Source organism: Lissotriton vulgaris, chromosome 5 (genome assembly GCF_964263255.1).
Source record: "Lissotriton vulgaris chromosome 5, aLisVul1.2, whole genome shotgun sequence".
Lineage (NCBI taxonomy): Eukaryota > Metazoa > Chordata > Amphibia > Caudata > Salamandridae > Lissotriton > Lissotriton vulgaris.
This window is the reverse complement of record NC_141693.1, coordinates 1545921077-1545944117: the sequence shown is the minus strand read 5'-3', so window position 1 is coordinate 1545944117 and position 23041 is coordinate 1545921077. Positions and strand designations below refer to the sequence as shown.

Here is a 23041-nt window from a genome sequence, read left to right as displayed (position 1 = left end):
TCACAACATGTGCAACCGCACATACCTCTTATAACAGTTCGAGGACCAACGCCCCACACGTTTTACTTGTTCAACATTCAGACCCCTGGCTGTAGCCTCTGTAGCAGCCCCTATCCGAAAGGAATGGGTCCCAAACTCGCCGGGGTTCAAGCCCGCGGCCGAAATCGACATCGCAAGCACCCGCTGAAACTGAAACCTCGTCAGTGGGGTGGCGTCCGCGTGTCTTAACAAGGTCCCCCCCCATGCTGCCACCCTCTGCGCTAAATATTCCTCTACGCACACAACAGGGCACATGGAAGACCCGGGGATCCTCTGAATGATTACGCAGTCCCCGATTGCACCCTGATCGGATTTGGACCTGACAAACGAGACCGTCATCGTCTCCTCCCTGACCTGAATGTGTTCCCGGCACAGTCCCCCCATCGTATCCTGCTTGTTCTTTGCCACTAATTCGCTTACCCGCATAGCCCCATGGAATGCTAATGCAAATGCGGCTCGGAACAACACTGCTTCGTACTGGCATGAACATGTTACCGGTAGCACGGACAATAACAGGGTCAACCTATCCAGACCTATCGGGTGCCTATCGTCTACTCTGCGACCCTCAAGGCGTTGCCACCCACGTAGCGCTTTCTGCACAACGAAAGACGCTGTCGGGTCCTGGATCCCATGAGCCCTTGCCATAAAGGAAATGGCGGCCCGATGCCTCTGGGCCGTAGCTACTGACTTGCCTGCCTGATGTAAAGAGAGCAGGAATCTCACTACAAACTCTTCCTGACCCCAAAGCTCCCCCCCGGCAGTACCCAAAAAGGCCCAATAGGAACGGAACGCCCCTTCATATGCCTTCCTCGTCCTGGGTGCTAAACTCTCTCCCACGAGGTTTTGTAGTTCGGGCCACCGAGAGACCAGAGAGCTTCGGGAAAGGGTGCCGCCACCGGGTCCGCTGTGGGCAGAAAACCCCAGAAGGCCTGCATACGGAAACGAGAAAGCGCATCAGCCGCTTGGTTCATCACCCCCGGCACGTGTCGCGCCCTAAACAGTACATTCAGTTGCATGCATAACAACACAATTTCCTTGAGCAGTCTCAGAATCAATTTGCATCGTGCTGCCTGACTATTGATACACTCAACCACGGTCATGTTATCAGACCAGAACACCACAGAGTGATCCCTAAACCCTTCTGGCCATGTTTTCAAAGCCACCAGAATAGGGAACAGTTCGAGAAAAGCAATGTTACTCGTCAACCCGCACTCATGCCACCATGACGGCCATTTTTGAGCCGACCATTGTGTACCCAATATGGCGCCAAAAACCATACTCCCCGCCGAGTCTGTCCAAAGCCCCAACTCCTCGGAAGACACCGCTGGTTTGTTCCAGACAATTCGACCATTGAAATCCGCCAGGAATGCAATCCAAATGCGCATGTCCTGGCGAACCTCTGCCGAGAGTCTCGTGCGATGATGCCCTTCCTTCAAGCCGACCATGGATTGTGCAATCGAGCTTCAACTGACCCACCACCTGTTGCAATTGATGCAGGTTTACTTTCGTTGCATGAATACATGTCTCAAGGGATAACCTGAATTTTAACACTTTTTCCTTGGGTAATCGAAAACAACCTTCCACCGAGTCGAGCTCGATCCCCAGAAACTCGATCAAGGTCGAGGGACCCACAGTCTTACCTGGCGCCAATGGCACACCGAATTGATTCATTAGGACACAAAATTCATGTAAAACCTGTCCACACTCAGAATCCCCGGCTGCCCCCAAAAACAGAAAGTCATCGAGATAGTGCATAACATGTTGAAAACCTGTCTTCCTCGTGAATACCCACTGCAGAAAACAACTGAACTTCTCGAAATAGGCACATGAAATCGAGCATCCCATTGGCATACATCTATCCATGTAATAGCGACCCTGAAACTGAAAACCAAGGAGACGCTGATCGTCTGGGTGTACCGGGAGCAACCGGAACGCTGACTCGATGTCCGATTTGGCCATCAGCGTCCCGGGCCCCAGGCGATTCAACATGGCAACGGCCTCATCGAAAGATGCGTACCGCACCGAACACACTTCCGGGTCTATTGCGTCATTCACGGAAAGACCACGTGGGGCTGACAAATTATGTATCAGCCGAAACTCACCCGGGTCCTTCTTGGGGACCACCCCTAGAGGAGAACACACAAAGTTAGCAACCGGTGGCAAATCGAATGGACCGGCGACACGACCTCGAGTCACCTCTTTCCCAATCTTTACCTGCACCACCGCCGTGTGCTGTAAGACCGACATTTGATTCTTACAGTTTGGTACCCCCTGAAAATCCCCCACTGGGATGCGGAAACCATATGAAAACCCGTTCCGTAACACCCCAGCGGAAGCATGATCCGGGTATTCGCTGAGCCAAGGAATCATTGCCATGGTATCAATCGGGGTCGGTAAAGGCGCCCCTCGGACTATATTAGACCTGTTTGGCGCCTCCCTTACCACCGTTATCACCCGTTTTGGCTCTGCACATGGACTCAGGATGGGATGGCTGCCCGCACCCCCCACACTCATGTCTGAATTTGCATGACCCCTGGGGCCTAGTACATTTGCCTCTGTTAAAATTCCAACAGATCCCCCTTTTACCTGTGTTGCCACTCGGCTTCGAGTGGTACTCGTTACCTGCACCCGTCCGAAAGGGTGTCCCAGAGTTTTGGCGGGAGGATTCCCCCCCCGTTACTCCCTACCAATGGCACCTTCAACATCCCTGTACTCTCCATTTTTTGCCAAGACACGGAGTCGTAACAATCCCAAGACAACAATGGGTTGTGTTCTTTAGCTTTTCTAAACAGATTGTCATAGCAGAACCACTGATTGCCCCCATATGCCACAGAATACTCCATAATACGCGACTGATAAATGGGTAACTCGGTCAACAACTCGGGCCTGCGCTCACCCATGATGGAAGTAAAAATGCCCCACGCTCTGCCCCAAGTACCAATGGTCTCGTCGACCTTAAAGGCGGCCATTTTTGCGCGCCAAACACTCGGATGCATGAGCTCCTTTTGACTCTTCACATGCTCGATCTCGTAATGGTCGGTAAGCAATGAAAACATGTTTACATATTTATCCGCCCAAATCAATTCCTTGATTTCTTGTGGGACGTGCTGGGCAATCTTCTCCTTTCGAGAAGGTACAGACCCCTCCCCCGCAATCGGCAATGTCCGCTTACCTGAAGTAGACCCCGCGCTTGTCGCCGAACTTGGGCCTGCTGTACTTCCAGCCGCCGGAACCTGTGGGGGAACAGAAGATGGCGCCTTCGCAGCCTCCCTAGATTCCGGCAGTTGCCTCATTACTGCCCGGGCGTCGTCAGCCGTGGCGCCCTCGCTATCGTTTCCCAACCACGCTGCCAATTGTGCCGCTAACTCGGGGGGCATATCCTCCCTGTTCACGGGGGTGACCACCACAGGGATTGGATTCCCCTCTTTCGGCACCGGGGTTGGCTCCTCTCGTAGGGTTTCGGGAACCGGGGTCTCTCCCCCAAGTGCTCCCCTTCTGGGCCTCTTGCTTTTTCCACCGGGGATTGTTCCCTGCAAAGGCCGTTTCGGTCCTCCCTCCCCGTCCTTAGCCTCAACCTTTTTCTTCAGATCGGCTATCTCCTTCATGAGCATGCGGAGCATCTCCTCGGTACCGACCCGCTTTCCGACTTTCTTGGGCATTCTCAGACGGGATATCTGTAAGACAAAAGAAAGATTACAACGCTCAAAATTGGCTCTTCGTTCCGTCTCGAGCTCACGTGCAGCGGGGAGGTGCAGCTTCAGAGCACAGGAACAAGAGGATGCTTTCTTGGCTTCGGCTCCTGTTATCCGTCTTCAGGGTGGGCGTGAACCCGCCCCCGCCTGCCTCCGAGGGCGTGGCCGGCCGCGTCGGTGTCTAGGCCAGCCCACTCTAGGGTGGGAAAAAGGCGCGCCCCGGCTACGCCGCTTCGGGCATACCAGCCGAGACTCGCCTCCCGCCCAAGATGGCTTCCCGGGGGGATCGAGGTACTCCACCATACGTTCGGGGGGACCGAATGGTCGCCCCTTTCCATCTGTGCCTCAGTGGCCTAATGGATAAGGCACTGGCCTCCTAAGCCAGGGATTGTGGGTTTGAGTCCCATCTGAGGTGAAAACCAATATCCACTCTTACTTTTCCAGAAAAATTGATATATATATTACATGCTTCCGCTCAGAAGCTTATGTGGTATTAGGAACTTTGAAATGGTACCATTTTACTTCTGTACTCTTCAGAGTCATGTTGGTGTTCTGAAACTACAAAGTAGATTTTTAAACACCTATCTTTGTCAGATGCAACTTTGACCCGGCAGAAGATATTCCTTTGGAAAAAATGATTTGAATTGGATTGGTGTAACTGTTGTTTCTAGAGGTGGTGACAGGCTTTCAGCTACTTGAATAGGGCAAGTCAGGATTCATGAAACGTATACAACCTTTGAGCGTGTGTAAATTGGCATATCCAGAAAGGAGCAGTTTTTACTACTGTCAAAACAGTTTCTCTCCAACTCTTGAAATATCCAGAGCTATGTAAAGCGTACAACTGAGCTTTATTCTCATGAAGAAAGAGGTTTAAATGCAAAAAAGAAAACAAAAGCTTATCGTACTGGTGACATTTTCATTATATAGATTCCAAAAGAGTGCTTTAATTGAAAGGAGCTGAAAACACACAATGGGATGTAAACCTAAATAACTATCAATATCATATTTTCCATCCTTGCATACCACCTACATTAGAAAAATAAGTACAGCAGGACATATGACCGCGTGGCCTAATGGATAAGGCGTCTGACTTCGGATCAGAAGATTGAGGGTTCGAGTCCCTTCGTGGTCGGTTTTTGCCAATGGTCACACAACTCAGATTTCCATTCAGAATGGAAGCAGGCTCTTCCAATACTCTTATAGCCATCATGTTCTCATTCCTAATTATTCATGAAGTGGAGTACATACTGCACAGTCATTTAGATTGCATCTTCAGCCTAAAATCTTGTTCATGTTAGTGGCATTAAGAAGTGCTTCTAAGTACACGCACAGAATATGTAATAGGGTTGCAGAATTTTGACTTGACAGAATGGGTTTTTAGCTTAAGGGTGTGTAGATGAAATGCAAGGTGTGTAAGTATGTGTTCATGGAGTGCTTCAAGTGTAAAATCTGTATGATTTGTGCAGTTAAAGTGCTAATTTTGCCTACGAGAAAGAGAAGTACTACAGAAGAATTATAAAGGATTGGCACATTGGCTGCCTTTGCTGATGACACAGTTGGCTAATTTGTGAAGCATTGGTCTATTAAGTTGCAGAGTGTGGTTGAACTTGGTTAGGAGAATTGGTGCCTGTTTCTGTGTCCTGCTGAAGACAAGGACGGCTTGATACCACTGTCAAAGCCCAGTTTATTGAGAAACGCATCAAGGAAAGAAGAAGTGTTGAGTCGAGAGTGGTTCTCCTCCAATTTCTCTCTACTTGCTCGAAATGCAGAGAGTCCATTATAGCACAGAACAGAGTGTTAAAGTCGGGGATGGAAGAGGATGAAAATGGGAAGTTTACTTATGGAGAGAACTGAGGAATGTCCTGTGTGCAGAAACCAGTGTTTGACGATTGAATACATTTAAATAATGCCTCTAGACTGCAAGTGTTTAACTGTGCCTCAGTGGCCTAATGGATAAGGCACTGGCCTCCTAAGCCAGTGATTGTGGGTTCGAGTCCCATCTGAGGTGAAAACCAATATCCACTCTTACTTTTCCAGAAAAATTGATATATTTATTACATGCTTCCGCTCAGAAGCTTATGTGGTATTAGGAACTTTGAAATGGTACCATTTTACTTCTGTACTCTTCAGAGTCATGTTGGTGTTCTGAAACTACAAAGTAGATTTTTAAACACCTATCTTTGTCAGATGCAACTTTGACCCGGCAGAAGATATTCCTTTGGAAAAAATTATTTGAATTGGATTGGTGTAACTGTTGTTTCTAGAGGTGGTGACAGGCTTTCAGCTACTTGAATAGGGCAAGTCAGGATTCATGAAATGTATGCAACCTTTGAGCGTGTGTAAATTGGCATATCCAGAAAGGAGCAGTTTTTACTACTGTCAAAACAGTTTCTCTCCACCTCTAGAAATATCCAGAGCTATGTAAAGCATACAACTGAGCTTTATTCTCATGAAGAAAGAGGTTTAAATGCAAAAAAGAAAACAAAAGCTTATCGTACTGGTGACATTTTCATTATATAGATTCCAAAAGAGTGCTTTAATTGAAAGGAGCTGAAAACACACAATGGGATGTAAACCTAAATAACTATCAATATCATATTTCCCATCCTTGCATACCACCTACATTATAAAAATAAGCACAGCAGGACATATGACCACGTGGCCTAATGGATAAGGCGTCTGACTTCGGATTAGAAGATTGAGGGTTCGAGTCCCTTCGTGGTCGGTTTTTGCCAATGGTCACACAACTCAGATTTCCATTCAGAATGGAAGCAGGCTCTTCCAATACTCTTATAGCCATCATGTTCTCATTCCTAATTATTCATGAAGTGGAGTACATACTGCACAGTCATTTAGATTGCATCTTCAGCCTAAAATCTTGTTCATGTTAGTGGCATTAAGAAGTGCTCCTATGTACACGCACGGAATATGTAATAGGGTTGCAGAATTTTGACTTGACAGAATGGGTTTTTAGCTTAAGGGTGTGTAGATGAAATGCAAGGTGTTTAAGTATGTGTTCATGGAGTGCTTCAAGTGTAAAATCTGTATGATTTGTGCAGTTAAAGTGCTAATTTTGCCTACGAGAAAGAGAAGTACTACAGAAGAATTATAAAGGATTGGCACATTGGCTGCCTTTGCTGATGACACAGTTGGCTAATTTGTGAAGCATTGGTCTATTAAGTTGCAGAGTGTGGTTGAACTTGGTTAGGAGACTTGGTGCCTGTTTCTGTGTCCTGCTGAAGACAAGGACGGCTTGATACCACTGTCAAAGCCCAGTTTATTGAGAAAAGCATCCAGGAAAGAAGAAGTGTTGAGTCGAAAGTGGTTCTCCTCCAATTTCTCTCCACTTGCGCGAAATGCAGAGCATCCATTATAGCACAGACCAGAGTGTTAAAGTCGGGGATGGAAGAGGATGAAAATGGGAAGTTTACTTATGGAGAGAACTGAGAAATGTCCTGTGTGCAGACACCAGTGTTTGACGATTGAATACATTTAAATAATGCCTCTAGCATGCAAGTGTTTATCTGTGCCTCAGTGGCCTAATGGATAAGGCACTGGCCTCCTAAGCCAGGGATTGTGGGTTCGAGTCTCATCTGAGGTGAAACCCAATATCCACTTTTACTTTTCCAGAAAAATGTATATATTTATTAAATCCTTCCGCTCAGAAGCTTATGAGGTATTAGGAACTTTGAAATGGTACCATTTTACTTCTGTACTCTACAGGGTCATGTTGGTGTTCTGAAACTACAAAGTAGATTTTTAAACACCTATCTTTGTCAGATGCAACTTTGACCCGGCAGAAGATATTCCTTTGGAAAAAATGATTTCAATTGGATTGGTGTAACTGTTGTTTCTAGAGGTGGTGACAGGCTTTCAGCTACTTGAATAGGGCAAGTCAGGATTCATGAAACATATACAACCTTTGAGCGTGTGTAAATTGGCATATCCAGAAAGGAGCAGTTTGTACTACTGTCAAAACAGTTTCTCCCCACTTCTGGAAATATCCAGAGCTATGTAAAGCATACAACTGAGCTTTAATCTCATGAAGAAAGAGGTTTAAATGCAAAAAAGAAAACAAAAGCTTATCGTACTGGTGACATTCTCATTATATCAATTCTAAAAGAGTGCTTTAATTGAAAGGAGCTGAAAAAACACAATGGGATGTAAACCTAAATAACTAACAATATCATATTTCCCATCCTTGCATACCACCTACATTATAAAAATAAGCACAGCAGGACATATGACCGCGTGGCCTAATGGATAAGGCGTCTGACTTCGGATCAGAAGATTGAGGGTTCGAGTCCCTTCGTGGTCGGTTTTTGCCAATGGTCACACAACTCAGCTTTCCATTCAGAATGGAAGCAGGCTCTTCCAATACTCTTATAGCCATCATGTTCTCATTCCTAATTATTCATGAAGTGGAGTACATACTGCACAGTCATTTAGATTGCATCTTCAGCATAAAATCTTGTCCATGTTAGTGGCATTAAGAAGTGCTTCTATGTACACGCACTGAATATGTAATAGGGTTGCAGAATTTTGACTGAACAGAATGGGTTTTTAGCTTAAGGGTGTGTACATGAAATGCAAGGTGTGTAAGTATGTGTTCATGGAGTGCTTCAAGTGTAAAATCTGTATGATTTGTGCAGTTAAAGTGCTAATTTTGCCTACGAGAAAGAAAAGTACTACAGAAGAATTATAAAGGATTGGCACATTGGCTGCCTTTGCTGATGACACAGTTGGCTAATTTGTAAAGCATTGGTCTATTAAGTTGCAGAGTGTGGTTGAACTTGGTTAGGAGACTTGGTGCCTGTTTTTGTGTCCTGCTGAAGACAAGGACGGCTTGATACCACTGTCAAAGCCCAGTTTATTGAGAAAAGCATCCAGGAAAGAAGAAGTGTTGAGTCGAAAGTGGTTCTCCTCCAATTTCTCTCCACTTGCTCGAAATGCAGAGCCTCCATTATAGCACAGAACAGAGTGTTAAAGTCGGGGATGGAAGAGGATGAAAATGGGAAGTTTACTTATGGAGAGAACTGAGGAATGTCCTGTGTGCAGACACCAGTGTTTGACGATTGAATACATTTAAATAATGCCTCTAGACAGCAAGTGTTTATCCTCAGTGGCCTAATGGATAAGGCACTGGCCTCCTAAGCCAGGGATTGTGGGTTCGAGTCTCATCTGAGGTGAAACCCAATATCCACTTTTACTTTTCCAGAAAAATTTATATATTTATTACATCCTTCCGCTCAGAAGCTTATGAGGTATTAGGAACTTTGAAATGGTACTATTTTACTTCTGTACTCTACAGGGTCATGTTGGTGTTCTGAAACTACAAAGTAGATTTTTAAACACCTATCTTTGTCAGATGCAACTTTGACCCGGCAGAAGATATTCCTTTGGAAAAAATGATTTCAATTGGATTGGTGTAACTGTTGTTTCTAGAGGTGGTGACAGGCTTTCAGCTACTTGAATAGGGCAAGTCAGGATTCATGAAACATATACAACCTTTGAGCGTGTGTAAATTGGCATATCCAGAAAGGAGCAGTTTGTACTACTGTCAAAACAGTTTCTTCCCACTTCTGGAAATATCCAGAGCTATGTAAAGCATACAACTGAGCTTTAATCTCATGAAGAAAGAGGTTTAAATGCAAAAAAGAAAACAAAAGCTTATCGTACTGGTGACATTCTCATTATATCGATTCTAAAAGAGTGCTTTAATTGAAAGGAGCTGAAAAAACACAATGGGATGTAAACCTAAATAACTATCAATATCATATTTCCCATCCTTGCATACCACCTACATTATAAAAATAAGCACAGCAGGACGTATGACCCCGTGGCCTAATGGATAAGGCGTCTGACTTCGGATCAGAAGATTGAGGGTTCGAGTCCCTTCGTGGTCGGTTTTTGCCAATGGTCACACAACTCAGCTTTCCATTCAGAATGGAAGCAGGCTCTTCCAATACTCTTATAGCCATCATGTTCTCATTCCTAATTATTCATTAAGTGGAGTACATACTGCACAGTCATTTAGATTGCATCTTCAGCCTAAAATCTTGTCCATGTTAGTGGCATTAAGAAGTGCTTCTATGTACACGCACTGAATATGTAATAGGGTTGCAGAATTTTGACTTGACAGAATGGGTTTTTAGCTTAAGGGTGTGTAGATGAAATGCAAGGTGTGTGTTCATGGAGTGCTTCAAGTGTAAAATCTGTATGATTTGTGCAGTTAAAGTGCTAATTTTGCCTACAAGAAAGAAAAGTACTACAGAAGAATTATAAAGGATTGGCACATTGGCTGCCTTTGCTGGTGACACAGTTGGCTAATTTGTAATGCATTGGTATATTAAGTTGCAGAGTGTGGTTGAACTTGGTTAGGAGACTTGGTGCCTGTTTCTGTGTCCTGCTGAAGACAAGGACGGCTTGATACCACTGTCAAAGCCCAGTTTATTGAGAAAAGCATCCAGGAAAGAAGAAGTGTTGAGTCGAAAGTGGTTCTCCTCCAATTTCTCTCCACTTGCTCGAAATGCAGAGCCTCCATTATAGCACAGAACAGAGTGTTAAAGTCGGGGATGGAAGAGGATGAAAATGGGAAGTTTACTTATGGAGAGAACTGAGAAATGTCCTGTGTGCAGACACCAGTGTTTGACGATTGAATACATTTAAATAATGCCTCTAGACTGCAGTGTTTATCTGTCCCTCAGTGGCCTAATGGATAAGGCACTGGCCTCCTAAGCAAGGAATTGTGGGTTCGATTCCCATCTGAGATGAAAACCAATATCCACTCTTACTTTTCCAGAAAAATTTATATATTTATTACATGCTTCCGCTCAGAAGCTTATGAGGTATTAGGAACTTTGAAATGGTACCATTTTACTTCTGTACTCTTCAGGGTCATGTTGGTGTTCTGAAACTACAAAGTAGATTTTTAACACCTATCTTTGTCAGATGCAACTTTGACCCGGCAGAAGATATTCCTTTGGAAAAAATGATTTGAATTGGATTGGTGTAACTGTTGTTTCTAGAGGTGGTGACAGGCTTTCAGCTACTTGAATAGGGCGAGTCAGGATTCATGAAACATATACAACCTTTGGGAGTGTGTAAATTGGCATATCCAGAAAGGAGCAGTTTGTACTACTGTCAAAACAGTTTCTCTCCACTTCTGGAAATATCCAGAGCTATGTAAAGCATACAACTGAGCTTTAATCTCATGAAGAAAGAGGTTTAAATGCAAAAAAGAAAACAAAAGCTTATCGTACTGGTGACATTCTCATTATATCGATTCTAAAAGAGTGCTTTAATTGAAAGGAGCTGAAAAAACACAATGGGATGTAAACCTAAATACCTATCAATATCATATTTCCCATTCTTGCATACCACCTACATTATAAAAATAAGCACAGCAGGACATATGATTGCGTGGCCTAATGGATAAGGCGTCTGACTTCGGATCAGAAGATTGAGGGTTCGAGTCCCTTCGTGGTCGGTTTTTGCCAATGGTCACACAACTCAGCTTTCCATTCAGAATGTAAGCAGGCTCTTCCAATACTCTTATAGCCATCATTTTCTCATTCCTAATTATTCATGAAGTTGAGTACATACAGCACAGTCATTTAGATTGCATCTTCAGCATAAAATCTTGTCCATGTTAGTGGCATTAAGAAGTGCTTCTATGTACACGCACTGAATATGTAATAGGGTTGCAGAATTTTGACTTGACAGAATGGGTTTTTAGCTTAAGGGTGTGTACATGAAATGCAAGGTGTGTAAGTATGTGTTCATGGAGTGCTTCAAGTGTAAAATCTGTATGATTTGTGCAGTTAAAGTGCTAATTTTGCCTATGAGAAAGAAAAGTACTACAGAAGAATTATAAAGGATTGGCACATTGGCTGCCTTTGCTGATGACACAGTTGGCTAATTTGTAAAGCATTGGTCTATTAAGTTGCAGAGTGTGGTTGAACTTGGTTAGGAGACTTGGTGCCTGTTTCTGTGTCCTGCTGAAGACAAGGACGGCTTGATACCACTGTCAAAGCCCAGTTTATTGAGAAAAGCATCCAGGAAAGAAGAAGTGTTGAGTCGAAAGTTGTTCTCCTCCAATTTCTTTCCACTTGCTCGAAATGCAGAGCCTCCATTACAGCACAGAACAGAGTGTTAAAGTCGGGGATGGAAGAGGATGAAAATGGGAAGTTTACTTATGGAGAGAACTGAGGAAGGTCCTGTGTGCAGACACCAGTGTTTGACGATTGAATACATTTAAATAATGCCTCTAGACAGCAAGTGTTTATCCTCAGTGGCCTAATGGATAAGGCACTGGCCTCCTAAGCCAGGGATTGTGGGTTCGAGCCTCATCTGAGGTGAAACCCAATATCCACTTTTACTTTTCCAGAAAAATGTATATATTTATTACATCCTTCCGCTCAGAAGCTTATGAGGTATTAGGAACTTTGAAATGGTACCATTTTACTTCTGTACTCTTCAGGGTCATGTTGGTGTTCTGAAACTACAAAGTAGATTTTTAAACACCTATCTTTGTCAGATGCAACTTTGACCCGGCAGAAGATATTCCTTTGGAAAAAATGATTTCAATTGGATTGGTGTAACTGTTGTTTCTAGAGGAGGTGACAGGCTTTCAGCTACTTGAATAGGGCAAGTCAGGATTCATGAAACATATACAACCTTTGAGCGTGTGTAAATTGGCATATCCAGAAAGGAGCAGTTTGTACTACTGTCAAAACAGTTTCTCCCCACTTCTGGAAATATCCAGAGCTATGTAAAGCATACAACTGAGCTTTAATCTCATGAAGAAAGAGGTTTAAATGCAAAAAAGAAAACAAAAGCTTATCGTACTGGTGACATTCTCATTATATCGATTCTAAAGGAGTGCTTTAATTGAAAGGAGCTGAAAAAACACAATGGGATGTAAACCTAAATAACTATCAATATCATATTTCCCATCCTTGCATACCACCTACATTATAAAAATAAGCACAGCAGGACATATGACCGCGTGGCCTCATGGATCTGGCGTCTGACTTCGGATCAGAAGATTGAGGGTTCGAGTCCCTTCATGGTCGGTTTTTGCCAATGGTCACACAACTCAGCTTTCCATTCAGAATGGAAGCAGGCTCTTCCAATACTCTTATAGCCATCATGTTCTCATTCCTAATTATTCATGAAGTGGAGTACATACTGCACAGTCATTTAGATTGCATCTTCAGCCTAAAATCTTGTCCATGTTAGTGGCATTAAGAAGTGCTTCTATGTACACGCACTGAATATGTAATAGGGTTGCAGAATTTTGACTTGACAGAATGGGTTTTTAGCTTAAGGGTGTGTAGATGAAATGCAAGGTGTGTGTTCATGGAGTGCTTCAAGTGTAAAATCTGTATGATTTGTGCAGTTAAAGTGCTAATTTTGCCTACAAGAAAGAAAAGTACTACAGAAGAATTATAAAGGATTGGCACATTGGCTGCCTTTGCTGGTGACACAGTTGGCTAATTTGTAATGCATTGGTATATTAAGTTGCAGAGTGTGGTTGAACTTGGTTAGGAGACTTGGTGCCTGTTTCTGTGTCCTGCTGAAGACAAGGACGGCTTGATACCACTGTCAAAGCCCAGTTTATTGAGAAAAGCATCCAGGAAAGAAGAAGTGTTGAGTCGAAAGTGGTTCTCCTCCAATTTCTCTCCACTTGCTCGAAATGCAGAGCCTCCATTATAGCACAGAACAGAGTGTTAAAGTCGGGGATGGAAGAGGATGAAAATGGGAAGTTTACTTATGGAGAGAACTGAGAAATGTCCTGTGTGCAGACACCAGTGTTTGACGATTGAATACATTTAAATAATGCCTCTAGACTGCAGTGTTTATCTGTCCCTCAGTGGCCTAATGGATAAGGCACTGGCCTCCTAAGCAAGGAATTGTGGGTTCGATTCCCATCTGAGATGAAAACCAATATCCACTCTTACTTTTCCAGAAAAATTTATATATTTATTACATGCTACCGCTCAGAATCTTATGAGGTATTAGGAACTTTGAAATGGTACCATTTTACTTCTGTACTCTTCAGGGTCATGTTGGTGTTCTGAAACTACAAAGTAGATTTTTAAACACCTATCTTTGTCAGATGCAACTTTGACCCGGCAGAAGATATTCCTTTGGAAAAAATGATTTGAATTGGATTGGTGTAACTGTTGTTTCTAGAGGTGGTGACAGGCTTTCAGCTACTTGAATAGGGCAAGTCAGGATTCATGAAACGTATACAACCTTTGAGCGTGTGTAAATTGGCATATCCAGAAAGGAGCAGTTTGTACTACTGTCAAAACAGTTTCTCTCCACGTCTGGAAATATCCAGAGCTATGTAAAGCATACAACTGAGCTTTAATCTCATGAAGAAAGAGCTTTAAATGCATAAAAGAATACAAAAGCTTATCGTACCGGTGACATTCTCATTATATCTATTCCAAAAGAGTGCTTTAATTGAAAGGAGCTGAAAAAACACAATGGGATGTAAACCTAAATAACTATCAATATCATATTCCCCATCCTTGCATACCACCTACATTATAAAAATAAGCACAGCAGGACATAAGACTGCGTGGCCTAATGGATAAGGCGTCTGACTTCGAATCAGAAGATTGAGGGTTCGAGTCCATTCGTGCTCGGTTTTTGCCAATGGTCACACAACTCAGCTTTCCATTCAGAATGGACGCAGGCTCTTCCAATACTCTTATAGCCATCATGTTCTCATTCCTAATTATTCATGAAGTGGAGTACATACTGCACAGTCATTTAGATTGCATCTTCAGCCTAAAACCTTGTCCATGTTAGTGGCATTAAGAAGTGCTTCTATGTACACGCACTGAATATGTAATAGGGTCGCAGAATTTTGACTTGACAGAATGGGTTTTTAGCTTAAGGGTGTGTAGATGAAATGCAAGGTGTGTAAGTATGTGTTCATGGAGTGCTTCAAGTGTAAAATCTGTATGATTTGTGCAGTTAAAGTGCTAATTTTGCCTACGAGAAAGAAAAGTACTACAGAAGAATTATAAAGGATTGGCACATTGGCTGCCTTTGCTGATGACACAGTTGGCTAATTTGTAAAGCATTGGTCTATTAAGTTGCAGAGTGTAGTTGAACTTGGTTAGGAGACTTGGTGCCTGTTTCTGTGTCCTGCTGAAGACAAGGACGGCTTGATACCACTGTCAAAGCCCAGTTTATTGAGAAAAGCATCCAGGAAAGAAGAAGTGTTGAGTCGAAAGTTGTTCTCCTCCAATTTCTTTCCACTTGCTCGAAATGCAGAGCCTCCATTATAGCACAGAACAGAGTGTTAAAGTCGGGGATGGAAGAGGATGAAAATGGGAAGTTTACTTATGGAGAGAACTGAGAAATGTCCTGTGTGCAGAGACCAGTGTTTGACAATTGAATACATTTAAATAATGCCTCTATACTGCAAGTGTTTATCTGTGCCTCAGTGGCCTAATGGATAAGGCACTGGCCTCCTAAGACAGGGATTGTGGGTTCGAGTCCCATCTGGGGTGAAAAACAATATCCACTCTTACTTTTCCAGAAAAATGTATATATTTATTACATGCTTCCGCTCAGAAGCTTATGAGGTATTAGGAACTTTGAAATTGTACCATTTTACTTCTGTACTCTTCAGGGTCATGTTGGTGTTCTGAAACTACAAAGTAGATTTTTAAACACCTATCTTTGTCAGATGCAACTTTGACCCGGCAGAAGATATTCCTTTGGAAAAAACGATTTGAATTGGATTGGTGTAACTGTTGTTTCTAGAGGTGGTGACAGGCTTTCAGCTACTTGAATAGGGCAAGTCAGGATTCATGAAACATATACAACCTTTGAGCGTGTGTAAATTGGCATATCCAGAAAGGAGCAGTTTGTACTACTGTCAAAACAGTTTCTCTCCACTTCTGGAAATATCCAGAGCTATGTAAAGCATACAACTGAGCTTTAATCTCATGAAGAAAGAGGTTTAAATGCAAAAAAGAAAACAAAAGCTTATCGTACTGGTGACATTCTCATTATATCGATTCCAAAAGAGTGCTCTAATTGAAAGGAGCTGAAAAAACACAATGGGATGTAAACCTAAATAACTATCAATATGATATTTCCCATCCTTGAATACCACCTACATTATAAAAATAAGATCAGCAGGACATATGACCGCGTGGCCTAATGGATAAGGCGTCTGACTTCTGATCAGAAGATTGAGGGTTCGAGTCCCTTCGTGGCCGGTTTTTGCCAATGGTCACACAACTCAGCTTTCCATTCAGAATGGAAGCAGGCTCTTCCAATACTCTTATAGCCATCATGTTCTCATTCCTAATTATTCATGAAGTGGAGCACATACTGCACAGTCATTTAGATTGCATCTTCAGCCTAAAATCTTGTCCATGTTAGTGGCTTTAAGAAGTGCTTCTATGTACACGCACTGAATATGTAATAGGGTTGCAGAATTTTGATTTGACAGAATGGGTTTTTAGCTTAAGGGTGTGTAGATGAAATGCAAGGTGTGTAAGTATGTGTTCATGGAGTGCTTCAAGTGTAAAATCTGTATGATTTGTGCATTTAAAGTGCTAATTTTGCCTACGAGAAAGAAAAGTACTACAGAAGAATTATAAAGGATTGGCACATTGGCTGCCTTTGCTGATGACACAGTTGGCTAATTTGTAAAGCATTGGTCTATTAAGTTGCAGAGTGTGGTTGAACTTGGTTAGGAGACTTGGTGCCTGTTTCTGTGTCCTGCTGAAGACAAGGACGGCTTGATACCACTGTCAAAGCCCAGTTTATTGAGAAAAGCATCCAGGAAAGAAGAAGTGTTGAGTCGAAAGTGGTTCTCCTCCAATTTCTCTCCACTTGCTCGAAATGCAGAGCCTCCATTATAGTACAGAACAGAGTGGTAAAGTCGGGGATGGAAGAGGATGAAAATGGGAAGTTTACTTATGGAGAGAACTGAGAAATGTCCTGTGTGCAGAGACCAGTGTTTGACAATTGAATACATTTAAATAATGCCTCTATACTGCAAGTGTTTATCTGTGCCTCAGTGGCCTAATGGATAAGGCACTGGCCTCCTAAGCCAGGGATTGTGGGTTCGAGTCCCATCTGGGGTGAAAAACAATATCCACTCTTACTTTTCCAGAAAAATGTATATATTTATTACATGCTTCCGCTCAGAAGCTTATGAGGTATTAGGAACTTTGAAATTGTACCATTTTACTTCTGTACTCTTCAGGGTCATGTTGGTGTTCTGAAACTACAAAGTAGATTTTTAAACACCTATCTTTGTCAGATGCAACTTTGAGCCGGCAGAAGATATTCCTTTGGAAAAAACGATTTGAATTGGATTGGTGTAACTGTTGTTTCTAGAGGTGGTGACAGGCTTTCAGCTACTTGAATAGGGCAAGTCAGGATTCATGAAACATATACAACCTTTGAGCGTGTGTAAATTGGCATATCCAGAAAGGAGCAGTTTGTACTACTGTCAAAACAGTTTCTCTCCACTTCTGGAAATATCCAGAGCTATGTAAAGCATACAACTGAGCTTTAATCTCATGAAGAAAGAGGTTTAAATGCAAAAAAGAAAACAAAAGCTTATCGTACTGGTGACATTCTCATTATATCGATTCCAAAAGAGTGCTCTAATTGAAAGGAGCTGAAAAAACACAATGGGATGTAAACCTAAATAACTATCAATATGATATTTCCCATCCTTGAATACCACCTACATTATAAAAATAAGATCAGCAGGACATATGACCGCGTGGCCTAATGGATAAGGCGTCTGACTTCTGATCAGAAGATTGAGGGTTCGAGTCCCTTCGTGGCCGGTTTTTGCCAATGGTCACACAACTCAGCTTTCCATTCAGAATGGAAGCAGGCTCTTCCAATACTCTTATAGCCATCATGTTCTCATTCCTAATTATTCATGAAGTGGAGTACATACTGCACAGTCATTTAGATTGCATCTTCAGCCTAAAATCTTGTCCATGTTAGTGGCTTTAAGAAGTGCTTCTATGTACACGCACTGAATATGTAATAGGGTTGCAGAATTTTGATTTGACAGAATGGGTTTTTAGCTTAAGGGTGTGTAGATGAAATGCAAGGTGTGTAAGTATGTGTTCATGGAGTGCTTCAAGTGTAAAATCTGTATGATTTGTGCAGTTAAAGTGCTAATTTTGCCTACGAGAAAGAAAAGTACTACAGAAGAATTATAAAGGATTGGCACATTGGCTGCCTTTGCTGATGACACAGTTGGCTAATTTGTAAAGCATTGGTCTATTAAGTTGCAGAGTGTGGTTGAACTTGGTTAGGAGACTTGGTGCCTGTTTCTGTGTCCTGCTGAAGACAAGGACGGCTTGATACCACTGTCAAAGCCCAGTTTATTGAGAAAAGCATCCAGGAAAGAAGAAGTGTTGAGTCGAAAGTGGTTCTCCTCCAATTTCTCTCCACTTGCTCGAAATGCAGAGCCTCCATTATAGTACAGAACAGAGTGGTAAAGTCGGGGATGGAAGAGGATGAAAATGGGAAGTTTACTTATGGAGAGAACTGAGAAATATCCTGTGTGCAGACGATTGAATACATTTAAATAATGCCTCTAGACTGCATGTGTTTATCTGTGCCTCAGTGGCCTAATGGATAAAGCACTGGCCTCCTAAGCCAGGGATTGTGGGTTCGAGTCCCATCTGAGGTGAAAACCAATATCGACTCTTACTTTTCCAGAAAAATGTATATATTTATTACATGCTTCCGCTCAGAAGCTTATGAGGTATTAGGAACTTTGAAATGGTACCATTTTACTTCTGTACTCTTCAGGGTCATGTTGGTGTTCTGAAGCTACAAAGTAGATTTTTAAACACCTATCTTTGTCAGATGCAACTTTGACCCGGCAGAAGATATTCCTTTGGAAAAAATGATTTGAATTGGATTGGTGTAACTGTTGTTTCTAGAGGTGGTGACAGGCTTTCAGCTACTTGAATAGGGCAAGTCAGGATTCATGAAACATATACAACCTTTGAGCGTGTGTAAATTGGCATATCCAGAAAGGAGCAGTTTGTACTACTGTCAAAACAGTATCTCTCCACTTCTGGAAATATCCAGAGCTATGTAAAGCATACAACTGAGCTTTAATCTCATGAAGAAAGAGGTTTAAATGCAAAAAATTAAACAAAAGCTTATCGGACTGGTGACATTCTCATTATATCGATTCCAAAAGAGTGCTTTAATTGAAAGGAGCTGAAAAAACACAATGGGATGTAAACCTAAATAACTATCAATATCATATTTCCCATCCTTGCATACCACCTACATTATAAAAATAAGCATAGCAGGACATATGACCGCGTGGCCTAATGGATAAGGCGTCTGACTTTGGATCAGAAGATTGAGGGTTCGAGTCCCTTCGTGGTCGGTTTTTGCCAATGGTCACACAACTCAGCTTTCCATTCAGAATGGAAGCAGGCTCTTCCAATACTCTTATAGCCATCATGTTCTCATTCCTAATTATTCATGAAGTGGAGTACATACTGCACAGTCATTTAGATTGCATCTTCAGCCTAAAATCTTGTCCATGTTAGTGGCATTAAGAAGTGCTTCTATGTACACGCACTGAATATGTAATAGGGTTGCAGAATTTTGACTTGACAGAATGGGTTTTTAGCTTAAGGGTGTGTAGATGAAATGCAAGGTGTGTAAGTATGTGTTCATGGAGTGCTTCAAGTGTAAAATCTGTATGATTTGTGCAGTTAAAGTGCTCATTTTGCCTACGAGAAAGAAAAGTACTACAGAAGAATTATAAAGGATTGGCACATTGGCTGCCTTTGCTGATGACACAGTTGGCTAATTTGTAAAGCATTGGTCTATTAAGTTGCAGAGTGTGGTTGAACTTGGTTAGGAGACTTGGTGCCTGTTTCTGTGTCCTGCTGAAGACTAGGACGGCTTGATACCACTGTCAAAGCCCAGTTTATTGAGAAAAGCATCCAGGAAAGAAGAAGTGTTGAGTCGAAAGTTGTTCTCCTCCAATTTCTTTCCACTTGCTCGAAATGCAGAGCCTCCATTATAGCACAGAACAGAGTGTTAAAGTCTGGGATGGAAGAGGATGAAAATGGGAAGTTTACTTATGGAGAGAACTGAGAAATGTCCTGTGTACAGACACCAGTGTTTGATGATTGAATACATTTAAATAATGCCTCTAGACTGCAGTGTTTATCTGTCCCTCAGTGGCCTAATGGATAAGGCACTGGCCTCTTAAGCCAGGGATTGTGGGTTTGAGTCCCATCTGAGATGAAAACCAATATCCACTCTTACTTTTCCAGAAAAATTTATATATTTATTACATGCTTCCGCTCTGAAGCTTATGAGGTATTAGGAACTTTGAAATGGTACCATTTTACTTCTGTACTCTTCAGGGTCATGTTTATGTTCTGAAACTACAAAGTAGATTTTTAAACACCTATCTTTGTCAGATGCAACTTGGACCCGGCAGAAGATATTCCTTTGGAAAAAATGATTTGAATTGGATTGGTGTAACTGTTGTTTCTAGAGGTGGTGACAGGCTTTCAGCTACTTGAATAGGGCAAGTCAGGATTCATGAAACATATACAACCTTTGAGCGTGTGTAAATTGGCATATCCAGAAAGGAGCAGTTTGTACTACTGTCAAAACAGTTTCTCTCCACTTCTGGAAATATCCAGAGCTATGTAAAGCATACAACTGAGCTTTAATCTCATGAAGAAAGAGGTTTAAATGCAAAAAAGAAAACAAAAGCTTATAGTACTGGTGACATTCTCATTATATCGATTCCAAAAGAGTGCTTTAATTGAAAGGAGCTGAAAAAACACAATGGGATGTAAACCTAAATAACTATCAATATCATATTTCCCATCCTTGCATACCACCTACATTATAAAAATAAGCAAAGCAGGACATATGACCGCGTGGCCTAATGGATAAGGCGTCTGACTTCGGATCAGAAGATTGAGGGTTCGAGTCCCTTCGTGGTCGGTTTTTGCCAATGGTCACACTACTCAGCTTTCCATTCAGAATGGAAGCAGGCTCTTCCAATACTCTTATAGCCATCATGTTCTCATTCCTAATTATTCATGAAGTGGAGTACATACTGCACAGTCATTTAGATTGCATCTTCAGCCTAAAATCTTGTCCATGTTAGTGGCATTAAGAAGTGCTTCTATGTACACGCACTGAATATGTAATAGGGTTGCAGAATTTTGACTTGACAGAATGGGCTTTTAGCTCAAGGCTGTGTAGATGAAATGCAAGGTGTGTAAGTATGTGTTCATGAAGTGCTTCAAGTGTAAAATCTGTATGATTTGTGCAGTTAAAGTGCTAATTTTGCCTACGAGAAAGAAAAGTACTACAGAAGAATTATAAAGGATTGGCACATTGGCTGCCTTTGCTGATGACACAGTTGGCTAATTTGTAATGCATTGGTCTATTAAGTTGCAGAGTGTGGTTGAACTTGGTTAGGAGACTTGGTGCCTGTTTCTGTGTCCTGCTGAAGACAAGGACAGCTTGATACCACTGTCAAAGCCCAGTTTATTGAGAAAAGCATCCAGGAAAGAAGAAGTGTTGAGTCGAAAGTGGTTCTCCTCCAATTTCTCTCCACTTGCTCGAAATGCAGAGCCTCCATTATAGCACAGAACAGAGTGTTAAAGTCGGGGATGGAAGAGGATGAAAATGGGAAGTTTACTTATGGAGAGAACTGAGTAATGTCCTGTGTGCAGACGATTGAATACATTTAATAATGCCTCAAGAATGCAGGTGTTTATCTGTGCCTCAGTGGCTAATGGATAAGGCACTGGCCTCCTAAGCCAGGGATTGTGGGTTCAAGTCCCATCTGAGGTGAAAACCAATATCCACTCTTACTTTTCCAGAAAAATTGATATATTTATTACATGCTTCCGCTCAGAAGCTTATGAGGTATTAGGAACTTTGAAATGGTACCATTTTACTTCTGTACTCTTCAGGGTCATGTTGGTGTTCTGGAACTACAAAGTAGATTTTAAAACACCTATCTTTGTCAGATGCAACTTTGACCCGGCAGAAGATATTCCTTTGGAAAAAATTATTTGAGTTGGATTGGTGTAACTGTTGTTTCTAGAGGTGGTGAGAGGCTTTCAGCTACTTGAATAGGGCAAGTCAGGATTCATGAAACGTATACAACCTTTGAGTGTGTGTAAATTGGCATATCCAGAAAGGAGCAGTTTGTACTACTGTCAAAACAGTTTCTCTCCACGTCTGGAAATATCCAGAGCTATGTCAAGCATACAACTGAGCTTTAATCTCATGAAGAAAGAGGTTTAAATGCAAAAAAGAAAACAAAAGCTAATCGTACTGGTGACATTCTCATTATATCGATTCCAAAAGAGTGCTTTAATTGAAAGGAGCTGAAAAAACACAATGGGATGTAAACCTAAATAACTATCAATATCATATTTCCCATCCTTGCATACCACCTACATTATAAAAATAAGCACAGCAGGACATATGACCGCGTGGCCTAATGGATAAGGCGTCTGACTTCAGATCAGAAGATTGAGGGTTCTGAGGTTCCGTGACAATTGTAAGTGGTGTTTTCGACTCGCACGAATATGGTCGAGTCTGGTATCTATGAACCGCAAATGACGAGTTTAGTAAGTGTGCGCAGTTTCGCTGTGCTAACTTAAACCGTTCGTTTGCTACGTGGGTTTTTTCATCTGTACCCACGGGTTCCATCTTAGATACGGCATCCATTTTGTCTCTTGCCCTCAAGTAGCCAGCGAACGGACGCTGTCCGCTTCGCTAACCTGGGACTCCCAAGATATTTGCGGAAGACACATGTCCTTTGTAAGTGTCTTTATGATGAGGGGGATGATACTGTAAGGCAGATGGCCCCGCTCGAGGCTCATCTTGCCGTGCCGGTTTATTGTCTCAGCCGTGCATCTCATTAGGCACGTCCCTTTGATGCCTGTATCTCGTGTTTCCCGATACCTCCCCTTTTACACCCTTTCCGATCTCCCCACTGTCTCCATCTTCCTCTGCACCTGTCTTTGTTCCTATTTCGATCTGTTTTACTGCCGATTGGAATGCACTAATGTTGGGAAGATGGGTTTTTACAGTTGGGAACCGCCAAATGTTTCCGCACTTATGTTCCGGACCTTATGAGTATCAAAGTGACCAAAGCGACCCCTCTCGGGGATAATTGTGGGAACCGGGTTGTAAACCTTTGTCTGCTATGCAAACCTATGGGAGAATCGTGTATAAAAGGAGCGATCCACAGAACCAATTTGAAGCAG

General features: G+C 42.4%; 14 non-coding genes across 14 annotated transcripts; all 14 read left to right on the top strand.

Moving 5' to 3' along the window:
- Positions 1 to 4073: 4073 nt before the first annotated feature.
- TRNAR-CCU (transfer RNA arginine (anticodon CCU)) lies at positions 4074 to 4146 on the top strand. Its single transcript has one exon. It is a non-coding gene; the product is annotated as a tRNA-Arg (tRNA).
- Positions 4147 to 4790: 644 nt separating this feature from the next.
- TRNAR-UCG (transfer RNA arginine (anticodon UCG)) lies at positions 4791 to 4863 on the top strand. Its single transcript has one exon. It is a non-coding gene; the product is annotated as a tRNA-Arg (tRNA).
- Positions 4864 to 5666: 803 nt separating this feature from the next.
- TRNAR-CCU (transfer RNA arginine (anticodon CCU)) lies at positions 5667 to 5739 on the top strand. The gene has a single exon. It is a non-coding gene; the product is annotated as a tRNA-Arg (tRNA).
- A 644-nt stretch (positions 5740 to 6383) lies between these two features.
- On the top strand, positions 6384 to 6456 carry TRNAR-UCG (transfer RNA arginine (anticodon UCG)). The gene has a single exon. It is a non-coding gene; the product is annotated as a tRNA-Arg (tRNA).
- An 803-nt stretch (positions 6457 to 7259) lies between these two features.
- TRNAR-CCU (transfer RNA arginine (anticodon CCU)) lies at positions 7260 to 7332 on the top strand. Its single transcript has one exon. It is a non-coding gene; the product is annotated as a tRNA-Arg (tRNA).
- Positions 7333 to 7976: 644 nt separating this feature from the next.
- On the top strand, positions 7977 to 8049 carry TRNAR-UCG (transfer RNA arginine (anticodon UCG)). The gene has a single exon. It is a non-coding gene; the product is annotated as a tRNA-Arg (tRNA).
- A 1515-nt stretch (positions 8050 to 9564) lies between these two features.
- On the top strand, positions 9565 to 9637 carry TRNAR-UCG (transfer RNA arginine (anticodon UCG)). Its single transcript has one exon. It is a non-coding gene; the product is annotated as a tRNA-Arg (tRNA).
- A 1510-nt stretch (positions 9638 to 11147) lies between these two features.
- Positions 11148 to 11220, top strand: TRNAR-UCG (transfer RNA arginine (anticodon UCG)). Its single transcript has one exon. It is a non-coding gene; the product is annotated as a tRNA-Arg (tRNA).
- A 4692-nt stretch (positions 11221 to 15912) lies between these two features.
- Positions 15913 to 15985, top strand: TRNAR-UCU (transfer RNA arginine (anticodon UCU)). Its single transcript has one exon. It is a non-coding gene; the product is annotated as a tRNA-Arg (tRNA).
- An 803-nt stretch (positions 15986 to 16788) lies between these two features.
- Positions 16789 to 16861, top strand: TRNAR-CCU (transfer RNA arginine (anticodon CCU)). The gene has a single exon. It is a non-coding gene; the product is annotated as a tRNA-Arg (tRNA).
- A 644-nt stretch (positions 16862 to 17505) lies between these two features.
- TRNAR-UCU (transfer RNA arginine (anticodon UCU)) lies at positions 17506 to 17578 on the top strand. Its single transcript has one exon. It is a non-coding gene; the product is annotated as a tRNA-Arg (tRNA).
- Positions 17579 to 18368: 790 nt separating this feature from the next.
- Positions 18369 to 18441, top strand: TRNAR-CCU (transfer RNA arginine (anticodon CCU)). Its single transcript has one exon. It is a non-coding gene; the product is annotated as a tRNA-Arg (tRNA).
- A 644-nt stretch (positions 18442 to 19085) lies between these two features.
- On the top strand, positions 19086 to 19158 carry TRNAQ-UUG (transfer RNA glutamine (anticodon UUG)). Its single transcript has one exon. It is a non-coding gene; the product is annotated as a tRNA-Gln (tRNA).
- Positions 19159 to 20677: 1519 nt separating this feature from the next.
- Positions 20678 to 20750, top strand: TRNAR-UCG (transfer RNA arginine (anticodon UCG)). The gene has a single exon. It is a non-coding gene; the product is annotated as a tRNA-Arg (tRNA).
- Positions 20751 to 23041: the final 2291 nt, after the last annotated feature.